The following is a 12,847-nucleotide window of genomic DNA, read 5'->3' as shown; positions in this document are numbered from 1 at the left end:
ATGATGAACATTTTGTTCAACTCTTGCCCCTTTCCCCAGGGTGGCCAGCAGTGCTTCAAATGCCTGCTGACTTAAATGGAGACAGCTGCAGGACACAGACTCATGTATCACAAGCTGCATGCAAGAGGAGATAGCTGAAGGGCAGAACTTCAAAGCCACTGGTTGTAACCACCCGGACAGCACAGGGCTGCTGCCGCTGCCAGCTGGTAGCTCCAAGCTGAAATGTAGGGACGTGGCCTCACAAGCAACTGAACATTTGCCATATCTTGGAGGTGCTGTATATCCACCCCAGAGAGAGGCAGGAAAACAGAGGTAAGGAGAGCACAGATTGCTTTAACATTTCTATTGGGCTTTCTCAGCTCCTCTGAAAACTCATAGCAGTACATCAAACACGTGGGTTTTGCTCCTCCTTCAAGGAAAGGACTGCAATTAAAGTGAGGAAGGATTGAGCTGATTTTAGCCTGCTTCCTCTAGCACACTAGCTTCAAACAATGTTTTAAAACTTTTGTAGATTAAGAACAACCACAGTTTAAATATTATTTCTTGGTACTTGAAGATTATCTAGCAATTCTTTCACCTTCACAGGAACTTCTCCACATCCTGATCAGCATCAAAAGCCTCAGGCAGTATCGATTGGGATAAGACACAGTGGCCTCTAACGCTAATTTTGATGCATAATTTATTTTCAGACCCACACAGAAGAATCTAGCATAGAAGACAATTCAGGGAATTCAAGTGAAAATAGTCTTTTAACCTAGGGATGTGCCAGCATGAAGGCCTTATGCATTATTTCTACTGCCAGTATCAGACACAGCACTGACTGAGCCACTTGGTGTGACTGCAGTTTGGGCTCAACACATCAATTCTAGACATGCTAAATGAGTCAATTTTAGACATGCCAAAAGTTGACCCATGCATTAACTACTTCAAGAAAGCAACAGAGCGAGTGGCACAATTCACCATTTCGACCAAGCTCTGCCAAATGCAGGAATGGAAGAGAAGAGGAGAAGCTTAGCAAACTTTATGGCTTTTTCTCATCCCTTTCAGTTAGAACTGCCTCACTAACATAAATTAGAAGCAAAGAGGGACTCTGGCAACCAGAAACGCATAGTGGAAGGCACCACAGATTGCTGTTTGTGTGGTGGCGGTGCTGAAAAGGCACATTGGGCTGACCGACCATGCACAGAAAATGCCTCTGTGAAGCTTGCCAGATTGTTTCCTATGTTTCAGTTGTGTCCAAGACTTAGATCTCCTAACCCACATGTGTTTTATGATTCTACAAGCTGGCACCAAGCCTCTTGCTTGCTCTGTGACCTCTCATGCTAGCTTCACCCGGCAAAAAGGCCCTCAGGAAGGAGGCAGTGATGCTCTACAGCTAGAAACAGTTAGGCCCTACCTCAGAGCAGCTGGGTTGGAAGGCACACATTCCCCAGCCACAGCCTCATAGAATCACATGTGCAAATCCTTCCATCCCAGAACCAAACCCATGGAGACAAGTGTTAAGCAGCCTTCATCCTCACTGCTGGAGCACAAATGGACTACAGAAGGAGAACTGACATCACAAATGTGTTTTAACTGGAGAGCCACAATCCTATGTTCTTATTTCCTTCCCAACTTGTGTTTCTGAGCTCATGCAATTAACTATCATCAGTGTTCCAAATATCATGTGATTAAATATCATCCAGTGATCCAAATTAAGAGCAAATGAAAGGTATAACCACTAAAACTGCTGGACTAGTGTTGTTGGATGTTCTACTCAATTTACTAACCCCATTTTTTTATTCCCCTGCTGAAAACAATAGGCTAATTCATTCAACCACATTGGGCCTGTAGCATTGTGATCCAGATGGAAGAGGTTCTCAGGAGTCTTCCACAGTCTTGCAAATTATTTAGGCCCAACTTCTTCATGAAACCACAAAGGTTTTTACCAGAGATACCATACATAATGGACCTGCAATGATGTCATATTTTCTTGTGATGTAAATAGGGATGGATGATCTGAATATACACCTCTGTATTGTAATTTCTGTCACACTTCAACTGCTTCTCATTCACGCAACATACTGAGCAACTCTGCTTACTTATGATGCTTAAACTCAGTAAAATACTCTTCAGCAGGTGCAGTTGTCATAATTCATTAATGGATGGTTTATAGCAGCTCTGTGAATGGAAAATGAAATCCTTTAACTATTTCTGTCCAGTTAGGAAGATTTCTTTATTCAGGTAGTAAAGAACTCTGATTGGATTACAGGTACAAAGAAGTCCTCAATACAAAATCAGTGCAATTTGGGCGAATGACACATTAGCAGTGGAGGTTGAAGAACCCAGATCTGCTGCGCAGTACAAGGCACATTGGACTAAATCTGGTTTGGGGTGAAATTTTGCCTCCAGTTACATCTACACAATGCTATTAATTTAGACAGCAGCTGGTCCAGTAATCTTGTGTTAGCTGTTCAGGAGCCAGTACTGTGAAAAACCTCACAAAGTGTTGAGAGCACCACACCCCTGAGTCACAGAAGGGCCCTACAAGGCAATAGGAGAGACAGAGAAAGCCATGCAAACATTTCCCATAACAAAGGAAGATGTCTGGGAAGAAAACATCCCTGTATTGCTGGTTTTGTTTTTACAAAGAAACTCTCATTTGTCAGCTGTCTGTCAAATTCCACAAGGCTAGAAGCAAGCTGGTAACTGTACCACTACCTCAACACTTGAGGGAATACCTTACTCAAAACCTTACTATAATTAGGAAAATCCATCTACCAGTATTGATCACCTGTATACTAGCAAGTTCTGGCTCTCAGTATGAGCAGCAGAAATTTGAAGGCATACCAGAAATTTTTGAGTGCTTTCTTCCAGAACACTGGCAACACAATGAAGAACAGTAAAAGAATGACTGCTAGACTTGCAAATGTTTTTAACTATCCATTACATTCACTGAGGAGGAAGGTACAGAATCATTTTGGCCCCATGAATGCAGTACTATGACACTGGAAAGACTTTTTCTTTTAAGCGATCATTAGAGACCCACATTTCAGGGAGCAACTTATAAGAAAAATGTATCTTTCAACCGTGACTTGAAGGCAAACTGTGATTGGGAGCAATTGGAGCTGGTCATATTGCAAGCTGCTGTAACTATGTGCCATTCTGCATTCTGTCCTCAGGCAGCCATAGCTGTAGAGAGGCATGGTACAGATTTTTATTTATCCTAACGTGCTTTGTTGTTCTCTGTAGCACAGGGATCATTAAGAAAGAAGTTTTTCAGATACAGAAAAACATAAACCACATTTTTAATGACCTCTCTATCATAGTTTCCCACTTCATACACAGCTAATTATTTCCTGGTTTCCTGGGCATTTCTCCATTCTGGTCAGCCAAGAAAAATTTAAGAGCTGCTAATAAAAGGTGAACACTTCTCTAAATATTCTGGCACCTGGGGACAAGATGTCCTATGCATCCAACCTTCTTCTGCTCTTAACCTTTGAAAGTTTTGAAGACAATGGAACAGAAGTGGCATCTCCTCTAAAATCAAACTTTCCTGTTTGGATTTGGATTCCAAACCAAGGCAGGAAGAGGAGAAGCAACTACTGGGATTTCCAAGCTGCACCTGGCTATGTCTCCTTTGGCATTCATTCCATACACTTTAATGAAGAGGACAGAACATGAGACAGAGGATGCTTTTTCAGAGCATAGGGGAATTTTGCAAACATTTGGGGGAATAAATGTAAGTTAGAAGCATTATAACTCTGTCAATAACATGTTATACTTGAAAGGGCCTGGGTATATCTATCACTTAGCAAGTTACAGTCTCTCTTTTAGGGGAGTTTCTGGATATAAAACTCTTACCTGATTTGATGGACCAGTGCTTTCAAGCTAGTCAGCACCTGCTCTCAAAGTTGATATACTCTCAAACTGTTTCAAGTGAAGCCAAAGGATCAAAACTTAATTAGCAGCGAAATACTTATAGTGATCATTTTGCTCCAGATCTCCTGAGGGACATAGATTTGTCTCTATCTGGAATTCCCACCCTACCCTCAGCTACTTGTTAGGAGGTTTGTGTTTTGTCATTTGGCAGACACTTACCTGCCGCGCGTGCTGCGGTGGAAGAATGCTTTTGGCAGCAGAGGCTGTGTGGCTCTGGGAGCTGGGGAGGCAAGTTGTAGCAGCTTCGTCTCTTATGAGTGCTCCAGCTCTGCCAAACCAAACAAGACAAGGTGACATGCTTCTCTTGCTGCCTCTCAGCAGACAGACTCATTAGTTATCTGTTGGTCCCATGAGGGGGTTTGTTGGGTTTTTTTTTTCTTTCCTGCAGGGATAACAGTAATTCAGGTGTAAGACTTCAATTAAAAGGCTTTCCTTCTCTGGCAGCCACAGCAGTGAGAGTCACACCACAGCTTAGGAAAAGAGTTTTGCTTCCAGCAGAAGCACAGAGGCGAATTTTTAGCTGTTACCAGTGGGATTTTCACAGGTGGCATCAGATGCCCAGTTCAATCTCTCACAAGGCCTTAGCAAACTCTCTCAGGCAATACAAAAGCACAAAGTATTGTTATGAAGGAATGACACTGGCAAGAATTCAGGCCATAAGGGCCTTAACACCTCTGCTGGACAGAGTCTGTTACTAAGAGAAAGAACAAAACAAACTCAATCACAGCTGGCCCCTGATGTCCTGCTCACTTGCTGAGGCAATGAGGGAGTTTTTTTGGTCACTTAGATAACAAAGCTAACCTTTGTCATTCCCTTAATTTTTGGAAATCTCCAAACACACCTGTCTAAATATCCATGACCTAGAGGGAAAAATAATATATTTAAAACACAAAATGGGTGCCAAATCTAACTCATCAGTCTCTGCTGAGATTCCTGAGAGTCTTGGGAGGTGGGACCTCGAGCAGTTTATTTTGGCATTGTCCTCAGTGAGAGAACCTTTTGATGGCAGTGACTCTGGAAAGGACCAGTGCTTTGAGAAGAAAGCAGGGTAAGCATTAATGCGAGAGCAGAAGAAAGCCTTAATATAAGTATTGCAAAAGCAGCAAAAAACCAAAGTGATAAAATCCATCTGACTTTCACTGATTTTCATTGAGGAAGAGTAAGAGGGCAAGAAAAGTTGTGAGCGAGTCCTTCTCATCTAGGTAATCCATTTCACTACACAGGATTGCCCTTACCACAATTTAGGTGCTTTGCTCCTCCTTTCCTTCTGTCCCCAGATGGAAGGAGACTGTCCCAGCCTATTGGTACTACCTTTGAGATACTTTTCTTTGATTAAAAATGTTTCCACCATCACTAATAGCAAGCTAATTGCAGTGCCTCTTGTGGTGTATCTCTGCCCCAGAATTCAGTCCCAGAAACAGGGGAGATAAAGAAAAAAAGTGTTCTTGTAGTTGGAAAGCTCATTTACTTTTTGTCTTCTATATTTATTTTATAGGCCTAATGTTTTTTTTTGTATACTGTCTAATCCAACAAAAGTGCCTAAGGTCTTAAAGTTTAGTTTTCTCAAGCATACAAACACCAAGTAATCAAGGTAACTATCAGTTCTTATCTTTTTTAAGTTGTAGCTGTGACTAGGATGTGAAGAAAAGAACCAGACAGAAGGTTTTTTGGCTAATTCTGCTCTCTTATCTTCCCACCGCTATTTCTTACATTAGGCCAATATTTTGTTGTTGCTAGATTTGTAAGTCTTCCAGAGCAGCTGGAAAGATGTTATTCAGGCATTAGACTGGGCTGTGGTAGAGCTGGGCACCCTTCTATGTCTTTGCCTCGACATCTTATGAGCCCATGCCTGCCACACATTAACCTACTTGCCACGCTGTCTGCCTGGGGTCAAGCAGTCCATCATGCTCAATTTGTTATATTTTACATAGGATAAATCACTCATTAGAGCTCAGTGCACAAAATAACTTTATCCTAAATGGTTGGATGAGTCATGGGGGAAGCAGAAAAGGATTGTAGTCCCTGCTTCAGGAGACATTTAAACTCTTAAGTAGTCAGTGTAATGCAGCCTGGAGCACAGACCTGATTTCTCCTAGGTGAGTGCACTAAGTCACAAAATTATTCTCCCCATGCCTTCCAAAATATTTCAAGTATTTTCCCAATAAAAGTAGAACAAAAGGAGTTAAGAACATCTCCCCCATCCACATAAATAAAGCCCTAATATCTGAGTGATATCAATTAAAGTGTCCTCAAGATGAGAAAGGAACATAACCCTGACCTCCTACACACAGAATAAGTGCTCTAATCACTGAGTTCCTGGATGAAAGGGATTGCATTTACTTTACTATTTCCTCTCCTTAAAAGTACCATATAACAAGACATTATATGTGACACTGAGTATTTTGACCTGAATGAGAAAAATCCATTCACATCCTAATGGGGGGAGGGGAGAATTTAGTCACATGAAGTTGAACTTTTATTAAAACTTTCAGTTAAACTGATCTGATTTTCTTCTCTAATTTTTCCCACTTAGTTGCCAACACAACCTGTAATACCAGTGATTTCCACAGGCATAGTCCAAATCTGTGTTAATCAATCAGATGATTTAACTAGGACCTTCTGTAAAAAATCTGTTTCAAAAGCCAACACTTTTCTGTATGGAATATCCAGCCCTCCTTTCTAAGGGACTTCTGTTTGAACACGGGAATTGAAAAAAAAGAAGCAGTTCTTGATTGAATCTTGTCTTGTGCAGTCTCAGCTTGTAAGGAATTTTGTTTAATTAAATTGGCTATATATACATAAAAATATGTACATACATGTGCATGTGCAGTTTGCTTTAAAAGAGAGAGATCAGCTAGAGAAAATACCTGTTTTCCACTGCTGGAAAAAGGCTGTCGCTCTAGTACAGTCCTCATATGGATTGCTTACACATGGTTCACCAGGCAACTGGACTCATACCATGTTCAAGTACACTGTGACCAGCATTTCAATTGTCATGTTGGGAAAAATGAAAGTTTCTCCTTGAGAGGCATGGCTCTCTTATTTTTGATGTCTTCATCATGGCCCCTCATCTGCTCCTTCTGTTCAGAGACGTACCTAGGATCTATCTCAATTATTCTCCGCTTCTGACCGATCCAGGAGACACTGAAATCATCAGCCCTCACTTCTAGATTCACCCACTGGAATGGCATCTTCAAAAAGCTCATTATTTATTCATAACTAGGCCAAAGGCTTTTGCTCTAAGTATTGACAATGTCCAGCTCATTACAAGTTTTGGACTTGGGTACTAAAAGTTGCTGAAAACTGTCTCAGTTATTAATCCAGGCAGGAAGAGAGTCTGGGACAATCAGTACCAGGACAATCACATGGGAAAATTTGTGCTTTTATGGCAAGTAGGATTGTCCTCCAGCTCTTCTAGGAGTAGAGAGAATCCGGAAAGTCTTGAAAAATCTATGTCCTTTCCCAGAAATAAAGGAGGGTTTCTGAAAGACTGTTTTCTTTCTTGCTTGTCCTTGTCCTGTTTTTCCATTTGTCCTTGGATAGCCATAACTAAAAAGAGTTACTCAGCACTTAAACAAAACATTTGGCCATAGTTCATAACCACTAAAAAGACAGAACTCGAGTTCGCTGGAAATTGAACTTTCATTCAAAACTCTTTTGTATTTTAAATGATGGAAGGAGTAAAACTAAAGAGTTTCCAGTCCTTTCAGGAAGGTTGGAGATCTAGGCAGGGACATGACATCCCCAGGGGCAGATTGGTAGGAATCTGGGATGCCAGACTAGAAGGAGCACCAGCCAGACTTCCTCCTCATCTGTCCATGAATGACAGAATCAGAGAATCACAGAATCATAGAATAGTTACGGTTGGAAAGGACCTTAAGATCATCTAGTTACAACCCCCCTGCCACGGACAGGGACACCTTACACTAAACCATATCACCCAAGGCCTCATCCAACCTGGTCTTGAACACTGACAGGGATGGAGAATTCACAACCTCCCTGGGCAACCCATTCCAGTGCCTCACCACCCTAACAGGAAAGAATTTCCTTCTTATATCCAATCTAAACTTCCCCTGTTGAAGTTTTAACCCGTTATCCCTTGTCCTATCACTACAGTCCCTAACGAAGAGTCCCTCCCCAGAATCTTTATAGCCCCCCTTCAGATACTGGAAGGCTGCTATGAGGTCTCCATGCAGCCTTCTCTTCTCCAGGCTGAACAGCCCCGACTTTCTCAGCCTATCTTCATACGGGAGGTGCTCCAGTCCCCTGATCATCCTCGTGGCCCTTCTCTGGACTTGTTCCAACAGTTCCATGTCCTTTTTATGCTGAGGACACCAGAACTGCACACAATACTCCAGGTGAGGTCTCACAAGAGCAGAGGGGCAGGATCACCTTCTTCGACCTGCTGGTCACGCTCCTCTTGATGCAGCCCAGGATACGGTTGGCTTTCTGGGCTGCGAGTGCACACTGAAGCCAGCAAATGTTCAGATTCTCATCAACCAAAACCCCCAAGTTCTTCTCCACAGGGCTGCTCTGAATCAATTCTTTGCCCAACCTGTAGCCGTGCCTGGGATTGCTCCGACCCAGGTGTACAACCTTGCACTTGCATAGTTAAACTCCATAAGGTTGGCATCAGCCCACCTCACAAGCGTGTCGAGGTCCCTCTGGATGGCATTCCTTCCCTCCAGGGTATCAACCGAACCACACAGCTTGGTGTCATCGGCAAACTTGCTGAGGGCGCGCTCAATCCCACTGTCCATGTCAGCGACAAAGATGTTGAACAAGACCAATCCCAACACTGAAGCCTGAGGGACACCACTCGTTACTGGTCTCCAGCTAGACATTGAGCCATTTACCACAACTCTTCGTGTGCAGCCATCCAGACAGTTCTTTATCCACCCATCAAATTGATGTCTCTCCAATTTAGAGACAAGGATGTCATGTGGGACAGTGTCGAACGTTTTGCACAAGTCCAGGTGGATGACATCAACTGCTCTACCCCTGTCCATCAGTTCTGTAGCCCCATCATAGAAGGCCACCAAATTGGTCAGGCAGGATTTCCCCTTAGTGAAGCCATGCTGGCTGTCACCAAGCACCTTGTTGTTTTTCATGTGCCTTAGCATGCCTTCCAGGAGAATCTGCTCCAAGATTTTGCCAGGCACAGAGGTGAGACTGACTGGTCTGTAATTCCCCGGGTCATCCATTTTCCCCTTCTTGAAAATGGGGGTTATATTTCCCTTTTTCCAGTCGTTGGGAACTTCACCTGACTGCTATGATTTCTCAAATATGATGGACAGTGGCTTAGCAGCTTCATTCGCCAGCTCCTTCAGGACCCGCGGATGGATTTCATCAGGTCCCATGGACTTGTATACATTGAGGTTCTTAAGATGGTCTTGAACCAGATCTCTCCTACAGTGGGCCTAGGGTCTTCATTCTCACAGTCTGTGAGAATGTGTCTGCCTTCCAAGACTTGGGTGGTGTGGTGAGAGCATTTGCCAGTGAAGACTGAGTCAAAGAAGTCATTAAGAACCTCAGCCTACCCTGTCCAAATCCAGGGTAGAATTCAACTGGTTGCTGAAAGACTGTTCAATTTCATCCAGCCAGTCCCTCCTCACAGCAAGGTCTTAATAAATTGAATATTTCGACGGAAGTTCTGAATGACCCTTGCTTCCCAAATGCCCAGTTCCATGTTCCTCTCATACTCCAGCTCTTCTATACAGGACATTAAATGGGGCTGGTAGATGCATGTTACCAGTACCTTTTAATACCACGGAACAATACAGGTGTGGTTCAAGGGGATGAAAGGTAGATTATGCACGGCATATTTTGGTGGCAGAAAAAATTAGAAATGTTTTTGCATACCTAGCCAATTAAATACATCTTTCCTGGAAGGAATTACTTTGCATTTAGCCAGAGATCCCAGACAATATCTGTTTCAGGCTCTGCTTAGCACAACATACATATGTGTGTGCATGCAGATATGAACTTGGTGTGTAAACATAGCTGCAGACTCTGTCCCAGAAAGCCTGCATTATTCTGAAGCTTTTTATACCTTTCATCACACCTATCACTTAACTCTCCCTCTTAGCATCCTGCTGACCTCTACAAATTCACAAGAGCTAACCTGCTTCTTTATACCTTCTTGTTGTGATGATTTGTCCATTTAGGATGCCTGTCTTAGGCACAGATGATGCTGGCATGCTATAGAGCTCCGCAAAAGCAAGGACACTGGTAAGCTCATAGTGTTGCCAGAAAGACCTTTGAAGCCTGCAGACAGGTCTGCCGAGCCACTTCTTACCAACCATAGCTCCCTCTGGCCTATCATTATTCACCATTTAGGCCCATTCAGCAGCAGAACTAAAACACAGAGACAGTAAATCCCGCTGCAATCCTCTCCATATACAGCACACTTTATTATAACAGAATAAGGGGTTCAGCTCTGCTGGACCAAATCAAGTTGGCCAGTATTAAGTACCACATTTTAGATTCAAATCCCTGCTAAACCCTCTGCTTACACTCGTGGTTAATATTATTTTTATATCTGTCTTCAGAAATGAAAGACAGCAGCAGCTCACACATAGCAGCAACACCATCAGCAGCTTTTAAAGGCCAACTCTGTAGATTAAAGGGTGATACACTGAGCACCAAAATCCCACCACCCCAGCATCTACTGATTAGGTTGGGAGAAAAGCTGAGTGACAAACATGTTTCCAATCTGCCTAGCCCATGCAGTGAAATGGAGCAATCTGGTCTGAAAAGGGATTTAGACTTTTGTTGTGCACAAGGGGAGAAAAAGCTGATTTAAATCCATCAACAATGCTCTCCCTCTTGGTGATCTCGGAGATAAGGAACAGAGTCTGGACACAGTTCATATCCTACCTCTCACCAGGCCCCACACTTCCACTCAAAGACAAAAGCTGGCAGATGAGGGCAAACGATGCTGCCTTGCTATTGAGCCGCCTGCTCACATCAAAACATTGTACAATGCATGGAGCCTGCCTGGGGCATCTAATCTAGCAGTTTTTAAAGGGAGAGAGAATCCCAGCCCATAGAAAGAGAAATATACGGCCTTTTAGTTAATAAAAAACATTGCTATTAATTAATATGTGTATAGCACTGCATATGTAGAAAGGATCTTTGCAGACAGAGAAGTCTTGCTCCAATCTGTTTACAGCCTACACCAGATAGGCATTTACACCAGAGAATAACAACAGCCTGCAGGTGGTACAAGTGGGGCAGGCAAAGAAGAGACATCGGGGGAAAAAGAAAAAAAGGAAAAGGAAATAAGGTTTCTGAGAGAGCTATTAGATTCCCTTACAAGAAAGCAGATCACATGGTTTTCTTTATCCTGGTTATTTAATGTATGCCATCCCCGTGCACTTCACTGTGACTGCCATAAGGAGTGAGCCATTACATTCTCTCTTTATCTCTAGTCATAAGGACTGAGAATGAGGTGATAACCCATTTTCCTGACACCTCTCTCAGACCCTTGGTTAAAAAAAAAAAAAAAAGAAAGAAAGAAAACAAAAAGAAAAAACTGAAAAGAAATAAATAAATTTTGCCTTGTTTTAGCCAAAAAAAAAAAATATTAAAAGGTTAAAAAAACACATTTCTGGTTGCCTATAAGCAAATCTGCTCTTTGCTCACCTTTAATTGTACTCACTTTTAAAAATAAAAGTAAAATGAAACAGCCATGCAGGGGTGCCCATGGGGAAAGTAAATCTGTGCAAAAAGCAGAGGCTTGTTTTCTTGTGGCAGAAATGCAGATGATGCCCTAGGACAGTTGTGAATAACACCAACAAAATGGTTGCTGGAAAACAGCAACAGCAGCACCCATCACCTCCACTCCTCTGTGGATGCCCCTAGCAATAGGTGTTAGTGCAGAGCTTTCTCATTCACGGTGATTAAAACAGACTTCAGCAAACCCTTATTGCTACCATCTTTGGAGAGCAGCATTCAGATGCAGATTGCCTTAAATCCCATCAACCCATTCAGGCGTCTGTACGCAAGTGTGTCTGCCTCTGCATGTGTGTATGCGTGTGCGTGTTTAGATGCATTTATACACATACACAATTCTCACTATGCACACGCCTCTCCATCCTCTCATTCAAACAGAAAGAGCTAAAATTGTCAAAGATGAGAATGTGTATTTTCCAGGCTACTCTGTCAGATGCTCATGTGTGCATCTTATAAATATTTCATACCAAATATTTAACATTATTCCTTCCCCTATCGGATCAGCTTTGAAATGCTCCTCAAAGTGAATTCTCCTCTAACAATGGCTTGACGCAAAAGCCTTTTTTCTCTCTTAAGAAGAAGAGGCTGCACATGGTCTGCTACCATAGCAGCATGAATAGTTCTTATTTAATGGAAAATAAAAGATACTTTACATTAATTCAGTGGGGGATGGAAAGCTGGGCACATGCATACCTTGTGCTTCAAACATGGAGGAGCATCATACCTTGACCTCCCCTCTCCTGGTCCCACGATTATTACCCAGCTTGCATTAGAACCGTAATGGGAAGTGACAAGTTTATGTAAATGATCCACACAAGGATTTTGCTCTTGTAAAACAGAGCAGTTACTCTGGGCTTTCTAATTATTTCATGCCTTGTGGTTCTGTGATGGGGCAGAGATGACGATTACTTGAAAAGTATATTGTGATTGACAAGCCACTGTCCCCCTGGAACTCATTAAGGCCTGTGCTTTGCAAGAAGGGGTAGGAAACCCTACCAGGCACACCACGCACACACACACCCTCACCCCAGTGTTGGTTGTTCTTTCAGATCATTTGTTGGGATTTTTGCACTAGTAGAGAAAAGTATAATCTGTGTATATCTCGAACAAGTACCACCTCCCAGCTACAAGCTGACCAATTATTTTTTGCTTTCCCATTTTTATTTGAAAATCTGCATGATTCATAGCA

The 12,847-nt window shown here is 42.6% G+C and overlaps 1 long non-coding RNA gene across 1 annotated transcript in view; it reads right to left on the bottom strand.

Moving 5' to 3' along the window:
* Window positions 1–12,847, bottom strand: part of LOC133282396 (uncharacterized) — a 120,504-nt gene that overhangs the window by 96,939 nt on the left and 10,718 nt on the right. Inside the window, exon 2 of the long non-coding RNA XR_009747641.1 lies at window positions 4,081–4,189. This is a non-coding gene — a long non-coding RNA (uncharacterized LOC133282396). The remainder of the gene's footprint in view (window positions 1–4,080; window positions 4,190–12,847) is intronic.

This window comes from Pezoporus flaviventris, unplaced genomic scaffold (genome assembly GCF_033815535.1).
Source record: "Pezoporus flaviventris isolate CSIRO_AGI_PZ_B2104156 unplaced genomic scaffold, CSIRO_AGI_Pfla_v1 ptg000002l, whole genome shotgun sequence".
In the NCBI taxonomy this organism is placed as follows: Eukaryota; Metazoa; Chordata; class Aves; order Psittaciformes; family Psittacidae; genus Pezoporus; species Pezoporus flaviventris.
Note: the sequence above shows the minus strand (reverse complement) of the source record. Positions and strands in the feature narration are given on the sequence as shown.